Consider the following 26,625-nt stretch of genomic DNA (forward strand, 5'->3'; position numbering starts at 1 on the left):
TTCTACATGTAAGATTATTTCAGCAAAATTATAGAAATGTGAAATACTTCTTACCTCCCTCTCCAGGACCCGTTGCTTAATGTTCAAGTATGTATATGGGTCTCAGGAAAATGAGAGGACAGACCTGTCTTTCAGTTAGTTGTCTAAAAATATTTATTGTCATGCTTTAACCCTAAGCAGTAGCCATATCCTATTTAACCTGAGTGTTTGCCCTAATCTCTACCTCTCATGTTTATTCAAACAAAAGGTATCCATATTTGACTTTATATAATGATTTTTTTTTTTTGAGATGGAGTTTCGCTCTTGTTGCTCAGGCTGGAGTGCAACAGTGTGATCATGGCTCACTGCAACTTATGCCTCTCAGGCTCAAGTGATTATCCTGCCTCAGCCTCCCAAGTAGCTGAGACTATAGGTGCCTGCCACCACGCCCAGCTAATTTTTTTGTATTTTTAGTAGAGACTGGGTTTCACCATGTTGGCTAGGCCAGTCTCGAACTCCTGACCTCAGGTGATCCGACCGCCTCGGCCTCCCAAAGTGCTGGTATTACAGGCGTGAGCCACCGCGCCCGGCCTATATAATGATTCTTTTCCTCCCCTTCACATTCAAGAAAGGAATCTGACATGCTTATGAAAATTGAAAACAGAAAACAAGATCAAATAGAAAGCTTTGGAGAGCTGGGGTCAAACTGAGTGTGAATTCACTGTAAAAGGGAAGGATCGAAAGCCCTGTTTGCAGTAGAGAATCTTAATGGTGTGGACTGTGTTGGGCAAGCAGCTCTGGTTAAGGACACTAACGCTTGTGCAGAAGTTTTGTTTTCAGATTGGCAGAAATTAAAGATGTGGCCATGAAGGAAACAATCTTAGTCTCTGGGTCATCCACACTCATTAACTGTAAGTGATAGAAAGGGCCTGAGCTTCAGTGTCATACAAATGTGAATTAGAATCCTGGCTCTGACATTTACCCACTGTGTGACCTTGAGCAAGTTCCCTAGTGTCTCTGAGCTTTGATTTCATCTGTAAAATGGGACAGTAGTGCCACTTTCCAGATGGTCGAAGGGATTAAGTGACATGATTTAAGTAGAATGCCTGGCATGTAATGGGTGATTAATAATAAATGGCAGGTATTATTTATTATCCTAAGCAATTAACAAGAATTATATGATGGCAATGTTTTCTAAACAATACATTTACAGATTAATAATATCATTAAAATGACAAAAATCCATTGGTGATTCTTAGCCTGAACAATCTCTCTGTGTCCTCCATCAAGCTTAGTTATCAAGAACTTCAGTTATTTGCCCGCAAGCCTCTGTGTCTCCATGTGATAGGTCACCATAGGATTTAATGTCAGATTCAGGCTGCTTCAACACTCAGTCCTATTTCACATTTACTTGAAATAGTGGTTTATCATTTTTTTGCTGTTTTTTTCTTTTTGAGACAGAGTCTCTCTCTGTCTCCCAGGCTGGAGTACAGTGGTGTGATCTTGGCTCACTGCAACCTCCACCTTCTGGGTGCAAGTGATTCTCCTGCCTCAGCCTCCCAAGTAGCTGGGATTATAGGCGCCCGCTACCATGTCCAGCTAATTTGTGTATTTTTAGTAAAGATAGGGTTTCACCATGCTGGCCAGGCTGACCTCAAGTAATCCACCCGCTTCGGCCTCCCAAAGTGCTGGGATTACAGGCATGAGCCACTGTGCCTGGCCAAAACAGTGGTTTATCATCTTGATCCTGCCATTAACTAATTGTTTGAACCAGAAACTAATTGAAACCAAGTCCCAATGTCTTCAGTGAAACAAACTGCAGTGTGTGTGTGTGTGTGTGTGTGTGTGTGTGTGTGTGTGTGTGTAAAATAAAGGTCTGGGCCAGGCGCAGTGGCTCACGCCTATAATCCCAGCATTTTGGGAGGCCAAGGCAGGCGGATTACCTGAGGTTGGGAGTTCAAGACCAGCCTGACCAACATGGAGAAACCCTGTCCCGACTAAAAATACAAAATTAGCCAGTCGTGGTGGCAGGCACCTGTAATCCCAGCTACTCAGGAGGCTGAGGCAGGAGAATTGCTTGAACCCGGGAGTCAGAGATTGCGGTGAGCCAAGATTGCACCATTGCACTCCAGCCTGAGCAACAAGAGTGAAACTCCGTCTCAGGGGAAAAAAAAAGGTCTGACATTTAGGCTTTCATTATTATTTTGAGACTCCAAACCACAGATCCCCACTAAGTTATCCTAGTTTACTAGTCAGTCCATAAGTCTTCCATGATTAAACTTACTAGTAATGATAATCATAACAACAATAATAATATACCTTAAAAATTATAAAATATTTTTCCATGTCTAGCACTTTTACATATATTATCTTATTTAGATTTCATAACAACTTATTGAAAGAGATTGTATTTCCATTTTACAGATAAGGAAATGGGGGTTCAGGTGAGACAAGTAATCTGTCTATAGTTATAGAACTAATAAATGGTAGAGCCACCTGGTTTTCTATCTCCATGTCCAGAGATTCCTATCAAACCTATCATCATAAACAACAAAGAATTACCAATTGTCTAATACATTAAGGATAGTGTGCCTGGCTCTATTTGCCCAACTGGTTGCTTCCACCAAGGCCCAGCAGAACAAAAATCAGAGCCAGCAGCCACATACCCCCTTGATCCGAGCCTGGCCCCCTTGCACATATGTGATCCTGTGAAATTCACTAACACATAAAGCATCATGCCATCTGAAGGCACAAAATAGCTATTAATAATCCCCTGCATTGGTAAAGTCCCCTCCCTTCTGGAATGTTAGTTTTACAAAGATTATCATATAATTTCCTCCAGGGCAGTTTTAATGATGTGCCCTGTTTCCTTATGTGAGAAAGACTCAAGAAGAATTACTGAAACTCATTAGTTGCTTCCAAAAAGAGAAATATTTTGGTTGGCATAATGTCAACTGTTGATCCACAGGTTCAACCTGACTATTCTACTTAGAAAAAGCACAAATGAGTTTGGGCTTATTCAAGATCTGAAACCTTCTGGCCAAAGCTTAAAGGTACTTGTGTTCTTACCAGTGAAAATTCCAACCAACATGAAAAACACCTCACACAGAGGTCATCTTGTATTTCCTCAGAGATCCATGCCAGAATATGCTGAGGGCTTTCAGGGTCATGCCATGGTAGCTCCTTCCACCCATGATCTCCATATTTCTAATTAATTTTTTCCCACTTTTTGGTCTTTTTACCCAAACTAGAAAGTTTCTCCAAGAGGGAGCATGTGTTGGTGTCCAAAGTGTTTCTGCTGGAGAATGGCAGTGACAGGGCAAAGTGGGCACAATGCTATGATGAAGTTTGAGTTGACTTTACCCTCATCTTCTTCCCTCACAAACCAAACCCTGGAAACCATGCAGAAAAGCCTCTCCTGAGGCTTGGCTACAGGAGAGGCAAAAGTAGAGGGAGCAGCAAGGCAGTTGCCTCCTTCCAAGATTACACCCAGGCTAATCTGAGGCTACCATACCCTCTGCTATGTCTACTCCCAATATATCTGTGAAATTTATTGGAAAATTTCAATGAGCTATTAAAAACGTCATGAGTGTAGTCAGTAAAATAAGCTTTTAACAACATAGGAAATTGTTTAGGCCATGGTGGTAATTGACAAAACAAATAAAAAATTATATGCATCTAAAAGATATTAGAAATACACCAAAATAGCTGTGTGTAGTGGCTCATGCTTGTAGTTCCAGCAATTTAGGAGGCCAAGGCAAGAGGATTGCTTGAGGCCAGGAGTTTGACACCAGCTTGGGCAACATAGGGAGACCTCATCTCTACAAAAAATTTTTTTAATTAGCTGGGCGTAATGGCACACACCTGTAGTCCCAGCTACTTAGGAGGCTGAGGCCGGAGGATCACTTGAGCTTAAGAGTTTGAGGCTGCAGTGAGCTATGATAGAGCCACTGCATGACAGAGAGACCGTGTTTCTTTATATATATAATATTTATATACAATAAATATATAATATATACATTTATAATATATAAGGAATATATAATTATATAAATCATAATTTAATTATATAATTTAATTATACAATTATATTATATAGTATATATATTATAATATATAATATATACTATATAATATAATTATTACATATATAATATATAATATATATTATATATCATGTATCATATATTATATATTATATTATATATTATATATTATATATTATATGTAATATCATATATTATATATTTATATAAAATATATAATATATATCATATAATATATGATATTATATAATATATCATATATTATATCATATACTATATCATATATACTATATCATATACTATATCATATATACTATATAATATAGTATATATGATATAGTATATGATATAGTATATATGATATACTATATTATATATAGTATATCATATATACTATATTATATAGTATATCATATATACTATATTATAATATAGTATATCATATATACTATATTATATATAGTATATAATATATGATGTATATATTATATACTATATTATATGATATATGATATATATTAAATATATAAATAATATAAAATATAATATATAATATATATAATATATAATATATAATATATAATAATTATATATTATATATATGTTATATATAATATATAATATAATATAATATAACATATAATATATATAATATATAATATAATATATAATATAATAATTATATAATTTAATTATATAATTATAATATATAAGGAAGATGTACAATTTACATATATATAAATTAACACTTCTAGGTCATAAGAGTGTGACTACAGTGAACAACTGCTATTTCCTGCCCTGTTTGTTGCAAAGATTAATTGGGATATAAAGTGTCTGGTATAGTGAGTTTCTGTCACATAGCTGGCACACAAAAAAGGGTAGCACTTAGGATAATACTTGTTATCCAGGCATTGAAAATTTGTCTCTGATTAGAGAGAACAGCTTAACATATTCCTACTTGGAAAAAAAATTCACTTTTTATTGAAATCAGAATCACAGTCTAAGTGGTTTACACTGATTTTCTGCATTTGGGTTGGACCATTTAGTCCATCTGTAGCTAGATGCTCCAGGGGTTTAAAGACATATTCAGTTTCCTTTCTACCTCCTGCCATGACATCTAACACACAAGACAGATGATTCATTCTTCATTTATTTTTCTGTCTTTATAAAGTTAGAAAAAGGTAGCAAGTATATGAAAAAAAATTCATGAGAATGATGTTAAGAGGTAAGAAGGTGGGCAAAAGAAGGGAAGGTGTAATGGCATGTCTGGGCATTGGTGACCCTCTCCTACAGCTCCACAAGGCAGAACGAGAACTGGACACAAGGAGAAGTTCAACACCTGGCAGCTTGTTTAGTTTTTCTCTTTTCTTACACAATAGAGTATGGGCTTCCTTTAATGTCACTGGGAAATTTTCTATGTGACCCCTGAGGGTCAGTACCTAAATCAATCAATCCTGGGAAAATATCTAGTTTTATGCTCTGGCCCCTGGTACCTGAAAGCAAGTTTTCAGAATCTGGTTGATCCTTCGCCTCTTCTCATTATCTGCACACAGAAATCAGATTAAGGAAGCGGATACTCTTTATTCTAATTTGAGGTTTCTTACCTATGACTGTCTTGGCAGATGTGAGAAGAGGATGCATATATTTGGAAGAGACAAAAACTTTATTTCAGTGTATCAAGATATTTAAGTAAGGTATTTGTTCCAGAATTTTTTTCTCTCTACACTCTTCACTTAACAACTCTCCCTGATTGCATTAGAAAGACAAACAACAAAAACCCACTGACTAGCAGAGAATGAAGGTGCCAAACTCTTGGACTCTCAAATTCAAAAGCCTTAGTAGTAAGACAGAAAGATTTGGGGAGATACTTGCTGACCCATCTTAATTGCCCCTCCCACTAATATCAACCCCCCTACCCCACCCCCACCCCTAGGCTAGATAAAGACTTTCCAAGTTGGGGAGGGCAAAAGTAGAGAAATGAGTGTTAAGCAAAATAACTTCAGGTAATAAAGATCTAAGAAAAGGTCCTCCACCATGCCCCTTACTTGGGGTTAGCTCCAAGTTGGGGAGACATGGTGGAGGCTCATGACAATGTTGGGAATCTATTAACATCTGGAATCCTGGGAGGCAGCAGCCTAGCAGATGTTTCCTAGACCACAATGTTGTCACAGAATTAAGGTAAAGATGACCACATATAGTGCCCTAGGTAGGGAAAGTCTGAGGCAGTCCCTCTGAATCTTTTGCAGCCCCGAGAGTGGCACAGAAAAGCTAACAGGCCCCCAAGAAAGACACACAATTTAGCTGACAAAGGGTCCAAGGGGACTTACAGTCATGACCATGAGACACAAAAGTGGAAAGTAGCATGGAATGTACATCCAGAGCTCAGGTGGGGACAAGGACATACCTGCAGGTGCCTAATGTGGGGGTGATGACATCCAAGAACCACAAAGGACACAACTAGAGTGAAAGCCCAGGAGTTTGAGATCAGACTGGGCAATAAAGTGAGACCCTGTATCTACAAAAAATCAAAAAAATTAGCCACACATGGTGGTATGTGCCTATAGTCCCAGCTCCTTAGGAGGCTGAGGTGGAAAAGTCGCTTGAGCCCAGGAGTTTGAGGCTGCAGTGAGCTATGATCCCATCACTGCACTCCAGCCTGGGCATTAAAGCCAGACCCTGTCTCAAAAAAAAAAAAAAAGGAGAGGAGAGAACAGGGGAGGGGAGGACAGAGGAGGGGAGGGGAGGGGAGGGGAGGGGGAAGAAATTACTTAAGAATATACAGCTTATCCGCAATGATTAACCCAGGCTTTGATCACAGATCTGTCCATACATTTCTTACCATATCCCACTGTCAAGTCTTGCCATTCTATCTCCCTGGCATTATTCAGAACACCCTCTTCCTTCTCTTCCAAAATAAGGAGCTATTCTAGTTCAAGCTCTCTTCCAGTTTCTTGTTCCCCCAATTCATCCTTCACAGTATTAATATAATTTGCTTTCTGAATCACAAATCTGTTCTCAACAGTATCTTGCTTTAAAAATTCTAATATCTCCCTACAAAATAAAGTGTAAATCCCCTGTGTAGCATGGCTTTTAAGGAAGGCCTCCACCTTCTCGTCTCATTTTATTTCTCACCCCGCACTCCCTGATCTACTCTCACCAGACCTCTTGGTAATACCTTGTCCTTTCACATTCCCACTACTTCCTCTTGCTGTTCCCTCTGCCAAGAACTGCTTCCCTCCATTATCTCCCTTAGTGAGTTCCTACTCATCTTTCATGAACTTGCTTCAATGTCACACTTCCTCTAGAAAGCATCTCCAGTCTCTCCAGGGAAAATTAATTGTCTCTTTTCTGAATTAACATAGCACTTTATTCAAATGACTAATACAGCATCCATGACATTGTATATGTTGGGAGAGACTAACTTAAAGAGCAAAGAATTTTTTCAGTCTGCCATTTTATCTGGGTTCCCCCATTCCCTTTTTGCTCTGTGGTCTAGAAATCTCTTCCTCAATTCCTTTTCTTTCTTTTCTTTTTCTTTCTTTCTTTTTTTTTTTTTGAGATGGAGTCTCGTTCTGTCACCAGGCTGGCATGCAGTGGTGCAATCTCAGCTCACTGCAACCTCTGCCTCCTGGGTTCAAGCGATTCTCCTGCCTTAGCCTCCTGAGTAGCTGGGACTACTGGTGTGCACCACCACGCCCAGCAAAGTTTTTGTATTTTTAGTAGAGACCGGGCTTCACCATGTTGGCCAGGATGGTCTCAATCTCCTGACCTTGTGATCCTAATGCCTCGGCCTCCCAAAGTGCTGGGATTACAGGCATGAGCCACCACGCCCAGCCCATCAATTCCTTTTCTACAGTGAATGATCATCTGGAATCATTTGCATTTTTGGCTGTGAGTTTCTCATGGCCTAGAGCAGACTTCTGAGAGGAAGTAACTACTTAGATGAATATTTTTACACGGTGAGCAAGTTAGGCAAAGCAAATGAAGAAGGCAATGACCGGCCAAGGAAACAGAATAAGCTGTCTCTTCTTGGCATGGAAGGAGGGAACAGTATGTTGGATGCTGGCCCAGGAACCATTAGCAAATAGGTAATATGAGAGCTGGAGTTGGAGGCCATGTTAGGAGACAAGACCAGAGAAGTAGGTAGAGGTCACGTAATGAGGGACTTCTATGACATACAAGAGGGATTTGGGTAATGGGAAGGGATTGACGGAGTTTTAAGGAGAGTGAGATGGTCAGATTTTCAGCACGGTACATGATAAAGATTAGAATTATATTCTGGTTGCTTATTACTCCTAACAAAACAGTGACTTAAAACAAACATTTTATTATACCATACAAATTTTTGAGTCAGCAGTTTGGAAAGAATTCAGTTAGGCAGTTCTTCTGCTCTATGTGGCATTGACTGGGACCAGTTAGTATTATTCATCTCGTGGCTGGTCTGGTATGGAGGTTCCAAGATGGCTTTACTCACATGCCAAGTTCCTGGGCAGGGTCACTAGGAAGACTGGGATCAGCCGGGCCACTCCCCCTCTCCCTGTAGTCTCAGCTCTCTCCAGATGGTGTAATAAGGTAGATGGACTTTGTACACAGTGACTCAGGACTTCCACAGACCAAGGTGAAAGCTCCTCTTAAAAGCCAGACCTTGAACAAGCCTGCCTAAATTCAAGATGAAGGGAAATAGCCCTCAAATCTCTCCATAGAAGAGTATTGAAGAATTTGTGGCCATTTTAAATCCACTACAAGGTATAAAAATGTAGAACTGAAAGTAGAGAGAGGCAACTGACTTCTTATAATGCCCAGTTTCTGAAGTATTTATGTATGAGTACTTCCAGAATATTCTCTTAACATCTTCCTCATAGCACTGTAACATGGCTATGATTTTTGTATGATTGTTGGTTTATGTATTAGACTTTTGAGCTCCTCAATGAGGACAACACGCGTGTCTTCCTTAGATTAATATCTCAGTGCCTGGAACATAGTTGATGCTCAAAACTTATTGAATAAATAAATTGAATACATTAGAATGGTGGGATCCCGTCTTCACAACACCAGAGCAGCCTTCTGCTTGATATAATTTCCTTCTCCAGATTCGTATCTTCTTATGAACGTAAGAAAAGCTTGATTTAAATGTGTAGAAATAGTATCCATTATAAATATTTATGTGAATAGCTTTTAACTTTTCCCTGTTGTATTAGTTCTCCACTACATAACAAATTATCACATACTTGGCAGCTTAAAACAACACACATTTATTATCTCAGTTTCTGTGGTCAGGCGTCTAGGCACAATTTATCTGGGTTCTCTGCTTCAGTTCTCACGAGGCTGCAAACAAGTTGTTAGCTGAGGATGCTGTCTCATCTGAGGCTTGACTGGGGAAGGATCTGCTTTTGTTGGCAAAATTCAGTTCCTTGAGGTTGTAGGACTGAGAGATTTGGTTTCTTTCTCTCTTTTTTATTTTTTTTTTTGAGATGGAGTCTCGCTCTGCCACCCAGGCTGGAGTGCAGTGGCGCAATCTCAGCTCACTGCAACCTCTGCCTCCTGGGTTCAAGAAATTCTCTCCCTCAGCCTCCTGGGTAGCTGGGATTACAGGTGCCTGCCACCACACCCAGCTAATTTTTGTATTTTTAGTAGAGATGGGGTTTCACCATCTTGGCCAGGCTGGTCTTGAACTCCTGACCTTGTGATCCACCCACCTTGGCCTCCCAAAGTGCTGGGATTAAAGGCATGAGCCACTGCGCCTGGCCGGGAGATTCAGTTTCAAAGCTAGCTGTTGGCAGAGTCTGCCCTCAGTTCCTTAACATGTGGGTCTTTCCATATCAAAGCTCAAACATGGCAGGCAGCTTGATTTTTCAGAGCCACAAGAGAGTGAGAGACACTAGCAAGATGGGCACTATCTTATATAACTCAATGACATACATGCCTTCACACTCAAGAGGAGGAAATCACACAAGGAATACCAAGAAGTAGGAGGTCATAGCATTTCTCCTAAGAGTCTATCTGTCATATATCCTTACATCCAAATAATGACTCTCATAATTTGATATATCACCAGATAAGCTTTGTTTCCAGTTTCATTTGATCCTGACATTAAATTTCATTTATTTATTTATTAATTATGGAAGATGGCCATTCCGTAAATCCTGTGAAAAATCAGAGGGGACAATTTTCAGAAAATTCCAGCCCTCTCAGGAAGTATTTCCATTTCATTTTTACTTTACAGTAGGGACTGCCTTCCTCTCTTAAGGAGACAGATACACATTTGCCTAAACCATTATTTAATACAATTAGTACTAGATCTTTCTTCAGATCCTATGTAGGGGGCTGGGAATTCTTAGCTATACAAGCTCACACAATATATTTTTTAAAATTCATGTTGATACTTTTTCATCTATTTGGTTTTAGCACAAGTATCAGACTTGCAGCCAAGGAACCTATTTTGTAACTGCAGAATATTCTTTCCAGGAAGACTGGTGAAAGGAGAATCAACGAAGGAAAGCCCTTGCTTCTCAAACTCCCCCTGATAATATTCTGAAGCAAGTATAGTCCATTCCAAAGCTACAGTCCCAATACCTGACTTCCTTATCCTATGTATGTGTCTAGGAATAGGATGCATCTAACTGCTGCTCACATGTCTTGCACTGGCCTTTCCTTCTCTGAAGCCAAGCTTCCCTCTCAAAGAGTAACTCAAGATCATTGACCAGCCCATGGCTATTTGACCAGGGTTTTCCCTGGAAGTCCACAGTATGGAGATCTCTGAGCTAGATCCCTTCCTCTGTGTTTACCTTTACAGAGCAGTGCTTCTTTCTTTCTTTTTTTTTTTGAGACTGAGTCTTGCTCTATCACCCAGGCTGGAGTGCAGTGGCGCAATCTCGGCTCACTGCAAGCTCCACCTCCCGGGTTCACACCATTCTCCTGCTTCAGCCTCCCAAGTAGCTGGGACTACAGGCGCCCACCACCACGCCCAGCTAATTTTTTGTATTTTTTAGTAGAGATGGGGTTTCACTGTGTTAGCCAGGATGGTCTCGATCTCCTGACCTTGTGATCCGCCCGTCTCGGCCTCCCAAAGTGCTGGGATTACAGGCGTGAGCCACTACGCCCGGCCACAGAGCAGTACTTATTTCATTTTAAACTCTCTTGGCTTAGTATATTCATTAAAATAAAATAAGTAAATATATTAGGTTGGTGTAAAATTGTGGTTTTCACCATTAAAAGTAATGGCAGAAATTACTTTTGCACCAACCTAATATTAAGCCTAAGAAGTTTCAGATTCTTTTGTAGTTTATAAGCCTGATGATTGGGTTTTCATGTGCATGTGTGAGATGTGCCTCCCACAAACCTTGTTACGACGTTGGCACATTACCCATCTGATGTGAAAAAATTTTTCTGTACACTTTTCAAGTTTAAAAAGACAGCATAAAACTATTGTGATGCCCAACCTTGTTTTTACTAACCCTGTTTTTAGGCTTGTTTCCACCTGAATTGACTCTCTCCCTTAGCTAAGAGAGCCAGACAGACTCCATCTTGGCTCTTTCACTGGCAGCCCCTTCCTCAAGGACTTAACTTGTGCAAGCTGACTCCCAGCACATCCAAGAATGCAATTAACTGATAAGATACTGTGGCAAGCTATATCCGCAATTCCCAGGAATTCGTCTGATTGATAACACCCAAAGCCCTGAGTCTATCATCTTGTAATAGTCTTAAAGCCCCTGCACCTGGAACTGTTTACTTTCCTGTAACCATTTATCCTTTTAACTTTTTGCCTATTTTATTTCTGTAAAATTGTTTTAACTAGACCCCCCTCCCCTTTCTAAACCAAAGTATAAAAGAAAATCTAGCCCCTTCTTCGGGGTGGAGAGAATTTTGAGCGTTAGCCATCTCTCGGTCGCTGGCTAATAAAGGACTCTTAATTCATCTCAAAGTGTGTCGTTTTCTCTAACTCGCTTGGGTACAACACTATGACATTAGAATAGTGGTCGGTTATGACCTTCCAATAACTGGATGGGAGGAGGGCCCTTTTGGGGTACTGGTCATTTTCTGTTTCTTTTTTTTTTTAAGACAGAGTCTCACTTTGTCACCAGGCTGGAGTGCAGTGGCGTGATCTCAGCTCACTGCAACCTCTGCCTCCCGGGTTCAAGCGATTCTCATATCTCAACCTCCCGAGTGGCTGAGACTACAGGCGTGTGCCACCACGCCTGGCTAATTTTTGTATTTTTAGTAGAGACTGGGTTTCACCACGTTGGCCAGGATAGTCTCAAACTTTTGACCCTGTGATCTACCCGCCTTAGCCTCTGGCCTCCCAAAGTGCTGGGATTACAGGCATGAGCCACCGCACCCAGACTATTTTCTATTTCTTTCTTTTTTTTTCTTTTTGAGACCAAGTCTTGCTCTGTCACCCAGGCTGGAGTGTAGTGGCTCACTATACAACCTTGGCTCACTACAATCTTGGCTCACTACAACCTCCGCCTCCTAGGTTCAAGCCATTCTCCTGCCTCAGCCTCCCCAGTAGCTGGGATTACAGGAATGCACCACCAAGCCCAGCTAATTTTTGTATTTTTAGTAGAGATGAGGTTTCACCACGTTGGCCAGGCTGGTCTCGAACTCCTGACCTCGTGATCTGCCCACCTTGGCCTCCGGAAGTGCTGGGATTACTGGTGTGAGCCACCGTGCCAGGCCTTCTGTTTCTTGATATAGATGATAAACATGAATGTGTTCATTTTGTCAAAAATTTTCAGGCTCTACTCTTATGGTATGTTGATTTTTCTGAATATACATTCTTCAAAACATTTTTTGAAATAGCAGTCATAATGGTTTTGAGTTTTGTTGCTATGAAATGAATTTCTCTTGTCTTCTAGTTTGGAAATTTAAGTTCATTTTTCATTCTCACCTCATTTTGTTAAGTGAATTTCAATGTAGCTTAACATTCTTCATTTTTAGACATTTAATTATTTTTAATTTTGGTGAATTAGGTGCTATCAGGTTACAAAGGTTTTAACACAGGCAGAGAGGCTGTCCTCAACTCACCACTGAGTTAATATCTAATTTTTAAACATTTCAAAGTCATTTAGTGTTAATAATGAAAAATATAAAACCAGGGAACTAGACTTAAAGTAGTACCAAGAACAGAGGAGGAGGAATTAACCTTTTAAAAGTAAAGGGGCCTTTCTTCCTCTGAGTGGGGAAAAGAGAAAGAGGATAAATATCTATTTGCTTCCTAAGTTGGAGAAAAGTCAAGGATGCTCACAAATGATGGTCTTGATTTTAAGGGAGTAAAACAAGGTTCTGTACTAAGAATAAATGTTAGGGTGGGGCTGATAGCTCAAGGAAAAAGGAAATAGTTAGGAAATAGCCTGATAAGGTAAACATAGCTGAAGGTCAAGGGAACTGAAGATAACAGTGCAGTTAAAATGGTTGATAAAAGGGTTCTTGGGGGGCGGTGGCTCACTCCTGTAATCCCATCACTTTTAGGAGTTGAGATCAGCCTGGCCAACTTGGTGAAACCCCGTCTGTACTAAAAGTACAAAAAATTAGCCAGGCATGGTGGTGAGCACCTGTAATCCCAGCTACTTGGGAGGCTGAGGCAGGAGAATCACTTGAACCAGGGAGGCGGAGGTTGCGGTGAGCCAAGATCGTGCCATTGCACCCCAGCCTGGACAACAACAGCAAAACTCCGTCTCAAAAAAAAAAGGGGGTTCTTACTGATAAGTAAGATAAAAAATGATAGGAAACAGCTGATAAACTATGAGAAGAAAGACTGGCTGTCCGGCTGTCACATTGAGGACAAATTACAGATTCAATGGGAATGACCACAGAATAGAGATAGATGGGGGTAGGTGGCTGTAGGTACAGAGAGGGAAACTCACAATCCAACATTTTGGAGGGGAAGTAATTTCATTGATGACTAGGTTGAAGGTGTGGCTCCATCTGTGGGTTGCTGATACAGAGTGAAGTTGAAGATGATTGGAAAAGAAAAGGATGAGAAATTGTGAGGTCAGAGTGCTAATGAGTCATGAACATGGATGCTGAAATCATTAGGTTGATACAGAACATGAGGATAATTCCAGGGCTGACACAGAGTTTCAGAAACATAACTGGGCACAGACAAGGAAGTAAAGGGATATCCTAGTCAGCACCAGATTTAGGGAATTAGAAATGCAGGCAAAGTTTGTCTTTGACATTTATCACCTTTGTTCCATGGCACAATTTCCTAAGCTTTGCTCACTTACTCCCAAGTAATTGTAATTTTGGTGCCTTCATGTTACTTTCTCACTGTACAGGTTCCTCAATCTCTTTTTTTTTTTTTTTTTTTGAGAAGGAGTCTTGCTCTGTCACCCAGGCTGGAGTGCAGTGGCAGGATCTCAGCTCACTGCAACCTCTGCCTCCTGGGTTCAAGTGATTCTCGTGCCTCAGCCTCCCAAGTAACTGGGATTACAGGCACCCACCACCATGCCTGGCTAATCTTTGTATTTTTAATACAGTCGGGGTTTCACCAGGCTGGTCTTGAATTCCTGGCCTCAAGTGATCCGCCTGCCTCAGCCTCCCAAAATGCTGGGATTACAGGTGTGAGCCACTGCACCCGGCCTGCTCTTGACATATCTAAAATCTCAAATGGTCACAGGACACAAATGGAGAGTTCTCCATTAATGTACTACTTTCCCCTACTTACCTTTGCATTTTGACAAGGCTTTCTAGTAACAAATCCTTAATGTGAAATTGGTAATTTCAAGGCCAATACTCTACAGAGGTATCTGCAAAGTCATGTAATTCCAGCACAGCAGAGGTCTTCTGTCCTGTTGCTCTGAAAAATACTTCTCCAATATTGATTCATCCTTTTGGCCTCACACTTTAACTACTCCCATAAAATGTGAGTTTCTTGGGAGCAGGACCTGAGCTGAGCCAATAAAAAGACACCCATAAAAGCACTAACTCAGTCATTTGTTTTCCTAATGGTGCCAAGGCAGGCTGGTGTGTTGTGACATATCAATCCACTTCTGTGTACCTGCCCTTCCCCGTCCAGCAAAATATCATCATTTTTAATATATGTTGTGATACTAAAATATTTCATAAGTGTTGACCGAGTAGACATTCAATAATGATTATAGCTGATACTTACAGAGCACCTACTATGTGCCAAACACTGTATGTATTTTAACTCATTTAATCCTTGCAACAATCCTGTTAGGTTGGTATTGTTATTCTCATTTTGCAGATGAAGAAATTTGAAAAGACTTGCCCAAGGTCACAGAGATGAGAAATAGAGGCATCAGCATTTAAACCTAGGCAATCTAGAACCAGAGGGTACATTTAACCACTATACATCTCCCCTAAATACATCTTTGCATCACACCTGTTATCTCAGCACTTTGGGAGGCCACTAAGGCCGGAGGATCGTTTGTTGCCAGGAGTTCAAGACCAGCCGGGTCAGCATACCAAAATCTTGTCTCTCCAAAAATTTTAAAAATTGGCCAGGTATTGTAGGGGCACCTGTAGTCTGAGATACTTGGGAGGTTGAGGTGGGAGGATCGCTAGAGACCAGGAATTTGAACGTGCGGTGAGCATGATCCAGCCACTGCACTCCAGCCTGGGTGACAGAGTGAGACTCTGAACAACAACAAAAAAATCAAGTTTCCTGGATCTATACAAAATTTTCAATTTAACAAATTTTTATAAAAATTTGTTTTAAAATAAACACCCCTCTAAATGGCAAAGCTAGAATAGAATCTAGTCACAATCTATAGGTTAGATATAGGATGACAGGGAGGAGCAAGAGCTGAACACATCAGCTGCAGCACCATCTACTTTGCCTGCGACTCCGTTAGCAGGCCCACTTTGCCCTTTTATAAATTATCTGATCAACAACTAAGAGATTATAATTCGATCTATGTTTTACTCTATCTGAATCCTCAATATAATGAAGAACTTTATAATTGTTAATTTATAGATATAATTTAAGTTCATTAAACTATTATTTCCTTCCTATATCCTCTCATTCTTCCACAAAAACCTCTACCTTTGGGTGTTTACTTTTACAGACACCCACGCACACACCCCACACGCACGCACGCAGATGCCTTATCTTTTAACTCAAGATTCTCATCTTCCTTTGGGGAGAAACAAACATCATGAGCCTTTAGGTCCATTTTCTGAGGGAAAGGGGGGGGGCGGAGGCGTGATGAATAGGTTTTTACCCGGTATTTTTTATCATAAACGGGGAGGTACAAACCGCCAAGAAAAACTAGTCGCTGGTGGGCCACCAGCTCTGGGGCTCACTGATCAATCGCACCCAAACTCATTTACTAATTTAAAAAAGTACTGTGGCAAGGCTCGTTTACGTAAGTCTTGGAGAGAAGCCGCCGCCACAATCTGCCGCAGTCTCGTGCGGAGTCACGGCCACCGAGCTCTTCACTTTCCCCAAGAGGCTCCCACGCCTTCCCCATCCCCAAGGGAGCTAGGCGGTCCCTCGCGGCTCTGAGTCCCTCGGGGAAGGCCGCGAAGAGAGGCCGCAGGCGCCCTGGCGAGAAGGGAGGGCGGGGGCAGCGGGCGGCGGGCAGCACCCGGGCTCCAGTTCATGACCCCGTTATTCCACAGAAAAATGGAACATTCCGCTCTTTCCGCCCACAGAGGGGAGGTGGGGGGAACCCTTCGATCTAGTCTGGGAGAGGCGACGCGGACGCAGCCACCGGAATCCGGGACGCGGGGAGCCGCGTTACGGGAATCGCTACCCCTCGGAGTCCCGCCCCCTCGTCGACGGGCGGCCACTGGACCAATGCCTGGGCGCAAAGGGTCTCTCAGGGGCCAATCAGCGCCTAGGTCCCGGTAGGGGGCGGGGCGCAGCGTTGGCCGGCCGGGGGCGCAGCTGGGCGGGATTGGGGAGCGCCCCGCCCCGCCGCGGGACTGGGGTGGCGCGCTACCTCTGCGGAGAAGGATCCGAGAGCGTTCCGGAGCCGGGGCGAGCAGCCAAAAGGCCCGCGGAGTCGCGCTGGGCCGCCCCGGCGCAGCTGAACCGGGGGCCGCGCCTGCCAGGCCGACGGGTCTGGCCCAGCCTGGCGCCAAGGGGTTCGTGCGCTGTGGAGACGCGGAGGGTCGAGGCGGCGCGGCCTGAGGTGAGGAGGGGCCGGGTGCTGGGCCGCGTAGCTGGAGTTAGAGTGTCGGTGGTTTCGGACGGGCTATCTGGCACTCGAGGAGACCTCCCTTCCCCCTGAGAGCAGCGCCCGGAACTTGTCAGCCCAGCCTGGAAATCCCCACATTCCTTCCCCTTCCTGCTCCCGCACCTCCGAATTCTACTTCCACAACTTTGTCACCTCGATTATCGCAGCCCTGAGTACAAACTTCACCCAGGCGCACGCACGCACCCCTCTTAACGCCCGCCCCGCAGAACGCCCTTCAAGAACAAACCCCCCTTTTTGTTACCAGATCCCACGTTTTTCCCAATCCCCTTTCCATCTCCCCTGAAATTCTATTCGCTCCGCACTTGTCTTCATTCTCGAGGTGGATTTCCCTTCCCCAAAGCCGTTTTTTCATCTTGAAATCGTAACGTTTCAGCATTGTTGAAAGTTCACAATGCTTATAAACATTATTAACGTTTCTTTCCTTCTTTTGATCTCTTCTATTAATAATTATCATTCCTAACGAATTCCACATCTCACCTCACTGTATCCCAAGGAGAACAAATCAGTTTTTAAAATTTTACCTCCTCCGACCTAAGCTTTTGAAGATAGTGCAGGAAGCAAGGGTCTGTCCTTCAGTGGATGAACAGCATTTTATTTCATAATCCGAAACTGAAAAAAAAAAAAAATCACAGGTTAAAAATAAGACTTGTCACCTTTTTTTTTTTTTTTTGCCTTCAGAAGGAAACGCATTTTGGCTTAGTTTGTGAAGTATTTCAACAATTATACTGCCTTAAAATAACTAGTTATTAGAATGCCAGGGTGAATTTTCTGAAAGATTGTGGTATTTGCTTTTGTCAGTGCTGTAAACAAACCCTTTAAACTGTATGACTGCCAGCTTCAAGTTGGAACAACTCTTAATTTGAAATTACGGACTCAGATGATCAGTTTAGCTGTTTGCCATTATGTTAATTTCTTAAATTCATGTTAATTCCTATTTGGAAGTATTTTTGAACTATGAACTGAAATATTACATTTATAGAACCAACTTGCTATTAAATTGTGCTTTCCAACTATTTCTCTTTAGGGATAATCTTGAACATTTGTTTTTAATCTTGAGTGAAAGAAAAAAATTACAGGAAGGAGAAAGTGTCAAAAAGGACAGACTGTAGTGGGATTTTTTTCTTATTTTAAGTATGTATTGACAATACCAGTTTAATTTTCTCACAGGCAATTTAGATTATTATAAATACTGCTGCCACCTAATTTAATATAATATAGTCTTATGTAACTAAAAATGTTGTTCTCACTTTTATTTGTGAATTGCAGTATTTTCAATTTATTTAAATTTGTTTCCAAGGCTTTGCACTTCAGTGTTAGGGCGAAAGTTAAATACATGTGAAGTAGGTGTTAAAATGTCCCCTTTATAGAGAAGGAAACAGGAGTCTCTCTGAAACCTAGATCTGTGTGACTCCAAATCCTGTGCTCTGAATCATTTTGTCATGTTGACACGTTTCTCATAAAAAACCCAGTGCCACAAATTTGGTTTGGGAACTTAAGGGCAACCCATAAATCCTCTACAGTGGCAGGGAGAATCCCCGCTCCCTCCTTTCAGAGCTGCTCATTTTAATGGGAGTCAGAATTCTCTGGCCCTAATACGTTTGCAGCTTGGCTCCTAGAGAAGCATGGAATGTTCTCACAGCTTCTCCGTTTCTTTGATTGCAAAGGCAGAATGATCAGAGTTGAGGTTCCTATTGTGCTTTATTATTTTACACAGCAAATACTAAGCAATTACTACCTGCTGTAGGAACTCTCAAAGGTGCAGGAGATGTAATCAGGACCTTCAAAGAGTTTATAACAATTGGATTGACAAACTTATACGAAAAAAACTACAAGGATGCAAAGCAGTTTTAATTAAATGCAGAGTGATGCAGAAAATCCTGTAGATATTAAAATTAGGGAATGATCGTTTAAGGATTGGAGTGAGCATTTAAGGATTGGAATGAGCAAAGGATTTACCAGAAGTTGGCCTTGAAACCTGGGTAGGATTTGGATAAAGGGAAAAATGAAGACAGCCCATTAATAATAGTGAATGGAGGACAAAATGTAGAATGGAGAATATAGAACATAATATAGGACTAGCTTGTGGAAAGGATCAGCAGTAACTAAGGTCTATTAATTAAAACAGGCAATATATATTTAGTGCTTATGTTGTGCCAGTTGCTGTTTTGAGCACTTTGCCCATATTAAGGCATTTAATCTTCATAATATTATGAAGTAGGTCTAATAATAATAGGATAAAATCCTCTTTTTACACATAGGGAAACCCAGGCACAAGAAGGTTAATTAATTTGCCCAGCTAAGTGGTAGATCTAAAGGTCATACATAGACAGCCTGGCTTCAGAATCTGACCTCTTAACCATGATACATCCTGCCTCTCCATACAGTACACTTGAGTGACAGTGAGTAGATAGAAAATAAGATGATACCAGAAAGTCTATAAAAACCCACCCTTAATTGTCCACCAGGTGCCTCAAACTATGGTAGATTCTGAGGATATCAAGATATGTGAAACAATTACTGTGCAGTGTTCTGAGTCCTATTAGGGAATGATGTAAGGGTACACTGACAGCAAAGATGTTTGAAGTGGGGGGAAATTCCATATAAGAGATGATACTTCAAAAGCAGTTTGTAGTGCACAGCAGAGTCAGGAAAGACATTGGAATAATACATGTAGAAGCACAGACTGAAAGAACAAGGTATGTTAGAGGAAGTCTAGTGGTTTGCTGAGTCTACAGGGATGGTTAGTAGGGAGTGATGAAAGATAAGACCGAATTATAAATGGCATGGTGTGGTCAAGCAAAATGAGGAGCTTAAGTATTTGCTTTGCAGTTTGGAAACTACAAGAATAATTGCAGCATTATTGGAGTAAAAAAGCCAGATTGCTTGCAATTGCAAGCAGTTCTCTCTAGAAGTATAGTAGTAAGGTAGCTTGAGGGAGGAGTCTGAGGAAAGGATTTTTTTTTTTTTTTTTTAGAATAGAGAAACTTGAATATTGGAAAAGATAGATTGGATAGGCACACCAAAGCCAAAATTTTAGGTTCTTAAATAGTTAGAATATTTGGCATTATTATTCACCCTTTAAAAAGCTGTTGAGGAGAAGAATGACAGGTTTAAAGTTGTGTTGTAGAGAGAGTGATCCACCAACAATGTTCAGAATGCTTGGTGGGGAGGAAAGAGACTGGAAGCAGGAACACAGTTGAAATTATTGAGGTGATCAATGTCCAAATTAGGTTAGTTTGTGGTAGAGAGTAAAAAGAAGAGATGGGTGGGAAAGATATTATGGGAGAGAAGACAGGATAAGATTTGTAACTGAGAAAAGCTAAAATGTACTGCATAGATGAGAGAAACGATGGACTCCATTGACTTAGGCAGTTGAAGAGGATGAGTTGTTCGTAGATAGGGAAAAATTGTAAGTCCTTGTGACTTTTTAAAAAGTGTGTGGGCATTCATCCCATTACTGGGCATATACCCAAAGGATTATAAATCATGCTGCTATAAAGACATACATGCACACGTATGTTTATTGCAGCACTATTCACAATAGCAAAGACGTGGAACCAATTCAAATGTCCATCAATGATAGACTGGATTAAGAAAATGTGGCACATATACACCATGGAATACTATGCAGCCGTAAAAAAGGATGAGTTCATGTCCTTTGTAGGGACATGGATGAAGCTAGAAACCATCATTCTGAGCAAAGTGTTGCAAGGACAGAAAACCAAACACCGCATGTTCTCACTCATAGGTGAGAATTGAACAATGAGAACACTTGGACACAGGGTGGAGAACATCACACACCAGGGCCTGTCATGGGGTAGGGGGAGGGGGGAGGGATAGCATTAGGAGATATACCTAATGTAAATGACTAGTTAACGGGTGCAGCACACCAACATGGCACATGTATCATATGTAACCTGCATGTTGTGCACATGTACCCTAGAACTTAAAGTATAATAAAACAAACAAAAAAAGTGGGTGGGCATTTATGTGTATATGTGTTCATGAGCATGTACCTATGGTGTATTGTTTTTAGACCTCTTAAATTGATAAGACTCAGAGACAGAATATCTAAGAAGATGAAATGTAACTGGAATTAAAAGAAAGATCCAAGCCAAAATTCTTGAAATTATTTTGTTTGAAGGTAGTAGTTGAAGTCATGTCTTCAAAGAAGTTGGTATTTAAAAAGTCGATGCCCAATACTTTATCTTTGGGTACCTTCATAGCCTGGAGATAAAAGCTAGCAGAGAATTCAGTAAAGGAGACAAGAAAGAGGATAAAGGAAAGAATTCAACTACATTATCTGGTTACATAGAAACCAGGATATAGGAGAAATTCAAGAACCAGGGATGGTCAACAGTGTGAAAGGCTTCAGAAACACTTGTGATATATATAGTCAAAATGGCTACAGTCTCTTCTTCTTTTTTTTTTTTTTTTAACTTTGCGGCTATCTAGTGTATCTTAGTAAGATTTAATAAGAAATTAGCTGATTGATCGTGAATAAGAGAGCTACCTTGGTTGAAAAATGGCTATAGTATATAGATGATTGTTTTAAAGCTGTGTGTATACATATCCAGAGCAGGAGATTCATTCCTTTCAGCACTGTAAATCTGTTGCCCTGTTACATTTGGAATGTTCTGCCTCCAAAGTTTCATTTTCTTCTAAGCAATCAGCTTCACCCTTTGCTCTAAGGTTGATTGATCTGCTCAGTCTTTTTTTGTTTGAATGTTCTGTTTTATGTATTACCCCACCCCCTAGTGCAAAGTAAGTTAATCAGAGCTATGTTTCAGATAGCATAGCTCTGGTTAGACTGGCATGCTCTGGGATTTTGTCATTGGTAATCTTCACTTGACAATTAGAGTCAAAGATGATGTATAGTTCATATGTGTGCTATTTTCTCTATCTAGGAACCCCTACCCTTATTTTATGACTGGGCGCTCCTGGCCCCTGTCTGAATTGGGTATTTTCTGTGCTCCTGTGGCACTTTGTGCATATTCTACATCTCTAAACTTTGGACTTCTTAAAGGCAAGAACTATTTATATGGCTTCAATTATGTTTGTAACGGAATAAAAATTGAATAAAAGCTTGAGCTTTTATTTCTTAAGCAATGGTGAGAACATGGATGTTCATCAAAGTGCTCTGTAAACCTTTTCATTTGGCTAAAATAGTCTAATTTTAAAAGGCCCTAAGGTCATAAGCATATTCTATGTGTTTTTCAATATGCTTATAATTTTGCTTTTGCATTTAGGTCCTTAATCTGGAGGGAGAGTGTATGCTTATACATGCATGTGCACGTGCATGAGTGTGTGTCTTTTTGTCTGATGAAATGGGGTTCTTTTTTTTCTTTTTTGCTTATGGAGCCAGTTGTCCCAATACTATTTATTTTGAATAGTCCTTTATTTTCCCAGCAAATGAGCAATCTTTTAAAAAATCAGATACTAAATTCTTATATACACTTGAGTGTGTTTTGTTTTGTACCATTGATTTAGTTGTCTATTCATTTGCCAATCAGTGCTATGTTTACTTTACCTTTAGACAGCCCTTTTTTTTTTTTTTTTTTTTTTGCGAGACTTTTTTTTTTTTTTGAGACAGAGCCTCGCACTGTCACCCAGGCTGGAGTACAATGGCACGATCTTGGCTTCTTAGCTTGCTGCAGCCTCTATAAGCCCAGGCTCAAGTGGTCGTCCCACCTCAGCTTCCTGAGTAGCTGGGATTACAGGCATGGTCCACCATGCCCGGCTGATTTATTTTTTATTTTTTTAAATTTTTTATAGAGATGGGGTTTTGCCATGTTGCTTAGGCTGGTCTTGAACTCCTGGGCTCAAGCAATCTACCTACCTCGGCCTCCCAAAGTGCTGCGATTACAGCCGTGAGCCACTGCACCCAGCCTTCTGTTACATTTTCTAATTAGTTATTACTGGTATGTAGGAGAGCTTTTTTTTTTTTTTTTTTTTTGGAGATGGAGTTTTGCTCTTGTTGCCTGGGCTGGAGTGCAGTGGCGACATCTCGGCTCACTGCAACCTCCGCCTACTGGGTTCAAGTGATTCTCCTGCCTCAGCCTCCCAAGTAGCTGAGATTACAGGTGTGTGCCACCACTCCCAGCTAATTTTGTATTGTTATTAGAGACAGGGTTTCTCTATGTTGGTCAGGCTGGTCTGGAACTCCCAACCTCAGGTGATCTGCCTGTCTCGGCCTCCCAAAGTGCTGGGATTATAGGCGTGAGCCACCGCGCCAGCTGGAGAGCTATTTTTTGATGATGTTTTGTTTGACTGTTATGTTAAACTCTAAATAGTCCTATTATTTTTTGATGATGTTTTGTTTGACTACTGTGTTAAATTCTCAATAGTCCTAATAGTTTGTCATGTGATTCTCTCTTTCTTGATAGATGATCATATCATTCACAATTTATTTTCCATTTTTAGATCTTATTTATTATATTTTTGCTTAAGCCCTTTAGAGCAGTGGTGAATAACTGATGACTTCAAGCATCTTGTCTGAATCTTGACATTAATAGGAATGCTTCTAATTTTTACCTTTAAACCTATAGATGCTTATTATAGGTTTCTTTCTTCCTTTTTTTTTTTTTTTTTTGGAGGCAGAGCCTCACTCTGTCGCCTAGGCTGGAGTGCAGTGGTGCATTCTTGGCTCACTGCAACCTCTGCCTCCCGGGTTCAAGCAATTCTTCTGCCTCAGCCTCCCAAGTAGCTGGGACTATAGGTGCCCACCACCACGACCAGCTAATTTTCATATTTTTAGTAGAGACAGGGTTTCACCATATTGGCCAGGCTGGTCTCAAACTCCTGACCTTGTGATCCACCTGCCTCGGCCTCCCGAAGTGCTGGGATTACAGGCGTAAGCCACCATGCCTGGCCTTGTAGGTTTCTTATAGTAGTACCTGTGGCAGCAACAGCAAGAGCTGCACTAGTAATAACAGCTGTTAACCTTTTATTGAGTAGTTACAATGAGCCAAATGATTCTAAGCACTTTATGTATATTGAGTTATTTAATCATCATAACATTCCTAGATGGGTAGGTGGTCGTGGTACCCCATTTTTACAGATAAAGGAAGTAAAAGTGAAGGCTATTTAAAAACTTGCCTAAGATGTTAAAATATAGGGGCTGAAATTTGAACACAAGCAATCTGGTTCTAGAGTCCCTGTATCATCTTTGTTATCCTTCACCAAGATAAGGATGGTCTCTTTCAGTCTTAGTTTTCTGACACTTTGTTGTTATTTTTAAGTTTTAGATGAACAGTTGTTGAATGTTATCAGATGCTTTTCAAACATCTGTTGGAATGACCCTGTCATTTTCCTTTGGTCTGTTAATATAGTAATTAGCAGTATCTTTTCTCATTTTGAACTGTGCTTATTTTAGGCTAAATACTAGCTAGCATTCACACTTTGGTTTTGTTTTCAAATCTATTTAGACTTTTCTCTAACCACACTACAAAAAAATGTTAAAGGCAGTTTTTCAGGCCCAAGGAAAGTGATACCAGATGGAAATACGGATCTATACAAAGGAATTAAAAGCTCTAGAAATGGTAACCACACGAGTAAATATGTGCCAGTCTCACTCTGTCACCCAGGCTGGAATGCAGTAGTGCAACCACAACTCACTGCAGCCTCGACCTCCAAGGCTCAAGCAGTCCTCTCACCTCAGCCTCCTGAGTAGCTGGGACAACAGGCATGCACCACCACAGCTGTCTAACTTTTTATTTTTTGTAGAGGCGGGAGTCTTACTATATTGCCCAAGCTGATCTTAAACTTCTGGGCTTAAGTGATCCTCCTGCCTTGGCCTCCCAGAGTGATGGGATTTCAGGTGGGAGCTACCAATGTGAAGTTTTAATATATGCAAAAGTAAAATATATGCTAAAATAGCACAAAGGTCTGGGGGGAGAAATGGAAGTATACTATTATATACTATGCCTGAGGTAACATAATATTACTTGAAGATAGATTGTGAAAAGTTAAAGATGTACGCTATAAACCTAAAGCAACCAATAAGAAAACAAAGAATTATAGCTTATTAGCTAACAAGGAAAAGAGAATAAAAAATAATTAAGAAAAATAAATGCAGAAAAGTAAACAGGAACAAAGAACAGTCAAGAAGAAAACAAATATGAAGCTGATAGCTTTAAACCTAATCATATCACAAATTATATTAAATGTAAATGGTCTGAACACCCAATTGGAAAGCAGAGATTATCAGATTGGGTACAACCACATGCTGCCTACCCTCTAAAGATGCCACTTAAATATGAAGAAACATACAGATTAAACAAAAAAGAATGGGAGAGGATATGTCATGATAACACTAATCAAAGTAAGACAGAATTGGCTATAGTAATATCAAAGTAGATTTCAGAGAATGTTACCAGTGGTAAAGAAGGGCATTTCCTAATGATAAAAGGGTCAATTTATCAAAAGGATCTACCAAATAACATAGTTTCAAAACACACAGGGTAAAAACTGCAAGGAGAAGTAAATCCACAGTTATATTCAGGGATTTCAATATCCCTTTTTGAACAATGATAGAAGTAGTAGTCAGAAAATCAGTAAGGATATGGAAGATTTGAACACTATCAACCAAATTCATGTGGTGACCATTTATGTAACACTCTACCAGCAGCAGCAGTGCTTTTTAAGTGCACACAGAATATTGATTTCAAGATTTATAAGGCTAAAGTCATCACGACAGTGTGGTGGTAGCATATAAATAAGCAAATTGATCAGTGGAACAAATAGAGTAGGAGTCAACCTACCTTCTGTTTTCATAAAGTACTGTTAGAACACAGCCACCCATGTTTGCTTATGTATTTTCTATGGTTGATTTTGTGTTGTAACAGTAGATTGGTAGCTCCAATAGAGACCTTATGGCTCACAAACCTAGAATATTTACCTCCTACCTCATACATGAAAAGCTTGCCCACCCTGGAACTGAGAGTAGCCAAATAGACCCACACCTGTGTGAACAACTGATTTTTAAGAAAGACGCAAAGGCAATTCACTTGAGAAAGGATAATTTTTTCAGCAAATAGTTTTGAAACAATTATCCGTATATACAAAATGAACTCAAATTTCAGCTTGACACCACACATAAATATTACCTTGAAATAACTGAGACCTAAATGACCCTAAAACTATAAAACTTGTAGGAAAAAACCTTTTTGACTTTATTTTTATTTTTTATATTTTATTTTTTTTGAGAAGGAGTCTCACTTTGTCACCCAGGCTGGAGTGCAGTCGTGCTATCTCTGCTCACTTGCAGCCTCCTCTGCCTCCCGGGTTCAAGCAGTTCTCCTGCCTCAGCTTCCTGTGTAGCTGGGATTACAGATGTGCACCACCACACCCGGCTAATTTTTAAAATATTTTAGTAGAGACAGGGTTTCACCATATGCCCAGGCTGGTCTCGAACTTCTGAACTCAGGTGA

At 40.5% G+C, this 26,625-nt stretch overlaps 1 protein-coding gene, 1 long non-coding RNA gene and 1 other non-coding gene across 3 annotated transcripts in view; 2 read left to right on the top strand and 1 right to left on the bottom strand.

Moving 5' to 3' along the window:
* Positions 1–5,395: 5,395 nt before the first annotated feature.
* On the bottom strand, positions 5,396–16,745 carry LOC130541517 (uncharacterized). Its single transcript, XR_008955574.2, has 2 exons — positions 16,358–16,745; positions 5,396–10,168 (listed from the first exon to the last, which is right to left on the bottom strand). It is a non-coding gene; the product is annotated as an uncharacterized LOC130541517 (long non-coding RNA).
* On the top strand, positions 11,295–11,398 carry LOC112439984 (small nucleolar RNA U13). Its single transcript, XR_003028198.2, has one exon. It is a non-coding gene; the product is annotated as a small nucleolar RNA U13 (small nucleolar RNA).
* Positions 14,101–26,625, top strand: part of IL6ST (interleukin 6 cytokine family signal transducer) — a 60,980-nt gene continuing 48,455 nt past the window's right edge. Inside the window, exon 1 of the mRNA XM_003827382.7 lies at positions 14,101–17,128. The gene's annotated coding sequence lies outside the window, so the exon portion shown is untranslated. The remainder of the gene's footprint in view (positions 17,129–26,625) is intronic.

The sequence above is a fragment of the Pan paniscus genome, chromosome 4 (assembly GCF_029289425.2).
Source record: "Pan paniscus chromosome 4, NHGRI_mPanPan1-v2.0_pri, whole genome shotgun sequence".
Taxonomy (NCBI): Eukaryota; Metazoa; Chordata; class Mammalia; order Primates; family Hominidae; genus Pan; species Pan paniscus.